Below are 7,500 nucleotides of genomic sequence, written 5' to 3'. Positions count from 1 at the left end.
ATCACTCCACAACCTTCTATCTGATCGCCAGTATGGGTTCCGTCAAGGCCGCTCTACTGGTGATCTTCTGGCTTTCCTTACTGAGTCTTGGTCATCCTCTTTTAGAGATTTTGGTGAAACTTTTGCTGTTGCCTTGGACATAATTATCAAAAGCTTTTGATAGAGTCTGGCACAAAGCTTTGATTTCCAAACTACCCTCCTACGGTTTCTATCCTTCTCTCTGTTTACTTCATCTCAAGTTTCCTTTTTGACCGTTCTATTGCTGCTGTGGTAGACGGTCACTGTTCTTCTCCTAAATCAATTAACAGTGGTGTTCCTCAGGGTTCTGTCCTGTCACCCACTCTCTTCTTATTATTCATTAATGATCTTCTAAACCAAACTTCTTGTCCTATCCACTCCTACGCTGAAGATACCACCCTGCACTTTTCCACGTCTTTTCATAGACGTCCAACCCTTCAGGAGGTAAACATATCACGCAGGGAAGCCACAGAACGCCTGACTTCTGATCTTTCTAAAATTTCTCATTGGGGCAGAACAAACTTGATATTGTTCAATGCCTCAAAAAATCAATTCCTCCATCTATCAACTCGACACAACCTTCCAGACAACTATCCCCTCTTCTTCAATGACACTCAACTGTCCCCCTCTTCTACATTGAACATCCTCGGTCTGTCCTTTACTTATAATCTGAACTGGAAACTTCACATCTCATCTCTAGCTAAAACAGCTTTTATGAAGTTAGGTGTTCTGAGACGTCTCCGCCAGTTTTTCTCACCCCCCCAGCTGCTAACTCTGTACAAGGGCCTTATCCGTCCATGTATGGAGTATGCTTCACATGTCTGAGGGGGGTTCCACTCATACTGCTTTTCTAGACAGGGTGGAATCAAAAGCTTTTCGTCTCATCAACTCCTCTCCTCTAACTGACTGTCTTCAGCTTCTCTCTCACCGCCGCAATGTTGCATATCTAGCTGTCTTCTACCGCTATTTTCATGCTAACTGCTCTTCTGATCTTGCTAACTGCATGCCTCCCCTCCTTCCGTGGCCTCGCTGCACAAGACTTTCTTCTTTCTCTCACCTCTATTCTGTCCACTTCTCTAACGCAAGAGTTAACTAGTATTCTCAATCATTCATCCCTTTCTCTGGTAAACTCTGGAACTCCCTGCCTGCTTCCGTATTTCCACCTTCCTATGACTTGAATTCCTTCAAGAGGGAGGTTTCAAGACACTTATTCATCATTTTTTGACCACTGCTTTGACCCCTGTATGGGACTGGCATTTCAGTGGGCATTTTTTTTATTACATTTTTGTTGCCCTTGGCCAGTGTCCTTCCTACATAAAAAAAAAAAAAAAATAGTAGTAGTAGTAGCAGTAGTAGTAGTAGTAGTAGTAGTAGTAGTAATGCTATTTTTCATATATTTAGTAATTTTTTTTTTTCATATTATTATTTATATTTATATTTTTTGTTTTGTTTTGACATTCATACGAATGCTATAAAGGTGAAGCATAGAAATTTATTTGATTGATTAATTAATTTATATATCTATTTATTTTGATTTTTTAAATTAATTAATTTATTTATTTTTATTATTATTATTTTTTTTTTTTATGTCTCTATGATAAGCAAAGCATTATAGAATTTATGAAAGCACATATCCTCTAGAGTCTTGCCCTACAAAAGATTCTGTAAAGTAAAAAATAAAGGGAATAAGTGTCAGTGACGTTTGATGAATAGAGGAAGGCGTGGCAGAAATTACCATAAAACGTATATAAATGAAAATTTATCTTCCTCGTATTTTCCAACTTGCGTTTGCTTCTTGAAAATTTAACTGGGTGGGTCATATAGCAGACATATTGTTCTTTCCTCCATTGTAGTTTGTTTCCAGCAAGCCCCCTAAATAAAGTTTCTGTTTTTTTTTTTTTTTTTTTTTTTTTTAAAGAAATGAGGAATTACATTCTAACGCTGATCACTGAGCGGAGCGTAGACGAGCTGCTATCCTCAAGGACGTTACCTCTCTCTCTCTCTCTCTCTCTCTCTAAATAAGACTTTAAATAAAAAGAATATATATATATATATATATATATATATATATATATATATATATATATATATATATATATATATATATATATATATATATATATATATATATATATATATATATATATATATATATATATATATATATATATATATATATTAAAGACAATGAATATCCTCTGGGGAAGGGGTGACAATCCTTATTTAACCCTTAATTTCAGTTGAATTTTGACAAGTCTACGTTAAAATGTTTCCATTTTTCTGCAGTGATAAAGAAACGTAGAGGGGTAGCTAATATATTTAATTGTTAATTGTATCTTTTTTTCTTTCTTTTTTTCATTTATTCTTTTATTAATTTTTCTTTTCATTGCTTAATTATGCATTATGCCGACACTGCAGGTTACAATTGCAGATATTGCAAGTATTTTTGACACAATACAAGTACATCCAGCTAAACTATTGCTACAGTATAGAGAGAGTATTTCGATTACATACCTTATTCTTCATCTTCTTTTCTTCTTTTTTTTTTTTAATAAATATAATAATAAATAAATAAGTAAATAGGTATTGTCAAATGAAATCGTCGAGATTACGCAGGGGTTTCGGGCAATACTTGGATGGGTGACTACACAAGCCTCATCTGTCTGAAAAAAAATAAATAAATAAAAAAAATAAGAATAAGAATAGGGAGAATGAACGAAAATTTTAAGTAATAAAGATAACAGTAAGAATTATTATAACAAGAATAAGAAAAATTACAATAAAGGAATATAAAAAAAAAGAAAGAAAGCATCCCATGTCTTTCTTCCTAATTGTCATAGAAGGGTGAATTCTTTTGTATATTTTCCAACATTTCCAATACAACGATATGAATGGGGGAAGAAAGAATAAGAATAATAGAAAGAAGGCCTCCCAACACCTAGTTCTCCGGTCTTGGCCAATTAGCTAACGGCGGGATCAGCGCAGTTAAGCAGGGGGTCCGGGAAGAACTTGGATGGGTGACCACAAAAGCCTCATCTCTCTGAGAATAGAAAAAAATAGCAATAAGAATGAGGAGAATGAACGAAAAACGAAAATAATAAAATAACAATAACAACTATAATAAAAAAAAGAAGATTAAGAATAAAAAGAACAAAAATAAGGGAAAAAAGTAATAATATATCTCTCTTGCTAATTGTCGTAGAATTATGAATGAAGGGTTAATTTTAGTGCATATTTTCCAACATTTTCAGCACAACAATGCAACAACAATACAGGAAAGAATAAGAATAAGAGAAATAAGCCCTCCCAACACCTTGTTCTCCGCTCTTGACCAATCAGCTGACGGCGGGATCAGCAAGGTTAAGCAGGGGGTCCGGGCAGAACTTGGATGGGTGACCGCACAAGCCTCATCTCTCTAAAAGTAGGATAAATAAGAATAAGATAAGGAAGAATAATAAAAAAAAATGAAAATAATAAAGATAACAATATTAATTATGACAAGAATAAGAAAAAAATAGAATAAAAAGAATGAAAAAAATAAGAATATCACAACTTTCTTGCTAATTGTCTTAGAATTTTAAATGACATGTCAGTTCTGCTGTATATTTTCCAAGATTTGTTATGAATGAGGGAAGAAAGAATAAGAATAAGAATAAGAATAAGAACAAAATGAATTAGACTAACAATAATGATCACATCTTTCATGCGGTGACTGCGTGGGCGATGAGCCTCACTGGACGTTTCTGACCAATCACAAGGCAGGGTTGGAGTCGTCGGGCCCACCCGATTCATATATAAAGGGATTTTGTGGGAAGCGCGGGCAGACTCAGCTGAGTGTTCGTTGTGAGTTGTTGTTACCACAACTATGGCACGTACCAAGCAAACGGCTCGCAAGTCCACTGGTGGCAAGGCGCCCCGCAAGCAGCTTGCTACAAAGGCAGCTCGCAAGTCTGCTCCAGCCACTGGAGGTGTCAAGAAACCCCACCGTTACAGGCCTGGAACCGTTGCTCTCCGTGAGATCCGCCGTTATCAGAAGAGCACTGAGCTGCTTATCAGGAAACTGCCTTTCCAGCGCCTGGTGCGTGAAATTGCTCAGGATTTCAAGACTGACCTCCGCTTCCAGTCCTCTGCTGTCATGGCTCTCCAGGAAGCTTCCGAGGCTTACCTCGTGGGTCTGTTTGAGGATACCAACCTGTGCGCCATCCATGCCAAGCGCGTGACTATCATGCCAAAGGACATCCAACTGGCTCGTCGCATCCGTGGCGAGCGTGCCTAAGAAGTCATCCACGAATGATCTTCATAACAGCAATATCTAGGCCCTTTTTAGGGCCAAACATCTCTTTCATTAAAGAATTTTCATAGACAATCTGTTTGGTTTTGTGGAAGAAAATATTTATTTTCCATCTTTCAGTATCAGGTATCGACTTTCAACTCAATATCCTTCCCCCCTTTTTTTTTTTTTTATATTATTATTATTATTCCCTCTTCCATGGCCATATCTCTTTCACTTGGGAGAATTTTTATCTTTCTTTATCTCTATTTTTTTTTTATCTTTTCTTTATCTCCACAGAATAATAATCACGATAATAATAAGCATAATAATAATAATAATAATAATAATAATAATAATAATAATGATACAATAATTATTATAATAATAATCATAATAAAAACAACAATATTAATATTATTAATAATGATAATAATAATAATAATAATAATAATAATAATAATAATAATAATAAAAATAATAATAATAATAATATTAATAATAATAACAATAATTATAATAATAATGCATTTGTCTATATCGTATCTTTTTTCCTTTTCAAGTGTGGCTCCAATGGAGCCGGGTATTATTTTATACTGGCAGCAGTATACTGGCCGCCTGTTTACTTGGAGGAGGTATACTTGGTAACAGCCTTGGTGCCTTCAGAAACAGCGTGTTTTGCCAGTTCACCAGGCAGAAGAAGACGGACAGCGGTCTGGATTTCCCGGCTGGTGATGGTGGAGCGCTTGTTATAGTGTGCCAGGCGGGATGCCTCGGCAGCGATGCGCTCGAAAATGTCATTCACGAACGAGTTCATGATTGACATGGCCTTGGAGGACACGCCAGTGTCTGGGTGGACTTGCTTGAGCACCTTGTAGATGTAGATGGAGTAGCTCTCCTTCCTCCTGCGCTTCTTCTTCTTGTCGCCCTTGGCAATGGCCTTCTGTGCCTTGCCAGCTTTCTTGGCAGCCTTTCCTGATGCTTTGGGAGGCATAGTGTCGCCGTACTGCTGTGAGAACGAGTGTGCGTTTTCTTTTTTTTTTTTTTTTTTTTTTTTTTTTTTTTTTTTTTTTTTACAGAAAGACGGGGAAGAGTAAGAGATTGGACAGATAGAAGAAAAGAAAGAAATTGAAGGAAAGAATTAGAGTAAAAGTTTGTGGGCAGACCACTTTGCTATTCTTATTGTATATATATTGTATTTTATTTTTTTGTGAAGAGGCTGCACTCTTTTATTTTTGTGTGTGTATTAGGCATTTTTATTTCTTTACTATTAATTTTAAGCAAAACCCAGCTAAACCATCATTGTCCCTGTCAAAAAGATTGCTTTATATTTATTCTGTCTTACAGAGGAAGAGTTGAGTTGATACGGGGCCCTGTTCTACCTCTCACCGCTGCCAGATGACCGCTAACAGAGCTGGGCTGCACCACCCCTTGCCGGGGGAGGGGGCCGGCCACGGGAAGCCTCCTTGCTTCTCACTACCGAGCTCAACGGCTCCCACGACCCGGCAACTCAGGGCGCAGTGCAAAGGAAGAACGACCCCATTATCCCCATACCGTAAGTGTTCTTATGTGTTTTTTTGTGTGTTGATTTTAATGTTTTGTTTTTCTTTTCAGGTGTCCGTACTACTGATGTTGGTTTTGCTACAGGTAAGTGTGGTAATCGTATCTACAGGTAAGTGTGTTTCGATTTAATAGTATTTTGGGTTTGGAGTGGCGTCATAGCGACTTAGGCTACTAGGGAAATTTCTGTTGTAATTCTGAATATTCTCTCTGTTTTCTTTGAGTTTAGTTAATGTGTGGTGTTGTAAGTCTTCTAGTCTATCCCATACCCTTTTAGCTCTTTCATGTAGTTTGATGTTTAGTGGTAGCGTTTTTGTGTATTGATGGATTTGCATACTATTCATAGTATATGGGTATCGTTGGTTGATGGCAAATCTTAATGCTTGATTTTGAATTTTTTGTAGTTTGCTGACTTGTGTTTGGCTAAGTACATGAGTGGGTATTGGTGGGTACTCTAGTATTGGTAGTACTAGAGCCTTCACTAGGTGAATTTTTATCTTTTCTGGCATGTGTTGTAGTCTGTACAGTTTTTTAAGTGCTGCTAAGGCCTTATTATTTCTGTCTTGAATATGTTTGTTATACCCGTTGATTGTAATAAGTAGTCCTAGACATTTACCTTCAGATTTGAATTCTATGGGATCTTCGTCTATAATAAGTGGGTTAGTGATTCTGGCACCAAGGTGTAGAGGAGTGAATTTTGTTAAGTTGGTTTTAATTCTCCATTTTTTCTCGAAATCATTTACTTTCAGTATTTCTCTTTCTGTTTGCCTGTTTAATATGTTTTTAGATTTGCCTTTATATCCAGTGATTTGGGTTATGTCATCAGCGTAGCATATATTTAAATTTCTATCTGATGCTTCCAGATCGTTTGTGAAGATGGTATAGAGTGTTGGCGACAGTACACTCCCTTGTGGAACTCCTGAAGCCAGCTCGAAGGATGTGCGTTTTCTCAGTTGAAAAGTGGTATATATATTAGCGTGCCTACTCAGGATCAGGAGTCGCCACCTCAGCGAGCGTCCTGATTGGTCCAGACGCGCTCTGGGCCGATCTGATCTCGCGTATATATAGCCGTTTTTCCCAAAATTCACTACTTGCTCGCAGAGCTACCGACGAGGTTAGAGTACTCGCGCTCCTCATTTATCACCAACAACAACAACTACTACTACTACTACTACTACCACAACATCCATTATCATGTCTGGACGCGGCAAGGGAGGAAAGGTGAAGGGAAAGTCAAAGTCCCGTTCCAGTCGTGCTGGACTCCAGTTCCCGGTCGGCAGGATTCATCGCCTTCTAAGGAAAGGCAACTACGCCGAGCGCGTGGGTGCTGGTGCCCCCGTGTACCTTGCGGCAGTTATGGAGTACCTGGCTGCTGAAGTCCTTGAGCTTGCCGGCAATGCCGCCCGTGACAACAAGAAGACTCGCATCATCCCACGTCACCTGCAGCTGGCCATCCGCAACGACGAGGAACTTAACAAGCTCCTCTCCGGAGTCACCATTGCACAGGGTGGCGTGCTGCCCAACATTCAGGCCGTGCTCCTTCCCAAGAAGACTGAGAAGAAGTAAATAAAGGGCCTCCCTCCCCTTCAGCCAATATCACCATCAATCCGGCTCCTCTTCGGAGCCACACGTTCAAACATCTAGAGAGTTGT

Source organism: Scylla paramamosain, unplaced genomic scaffold, assembly GCF_035594125.1.
Source record: "Scylla paramamosain isolate STU-SP2022 unplaced genomic scaffold, ASM3559412v1 Contig117, whole genome shotgun sequence".
Classification (NCBI taxonomy): domain Eukaryota; kingdom Metazoa; phylum Arthropoda; class Malacostraca; order Decapoda; family Portunidae; genus Scylla; species Scylla paramamosain.
This window is presented reverse-complemented; position numbering follows the sequence as displayed.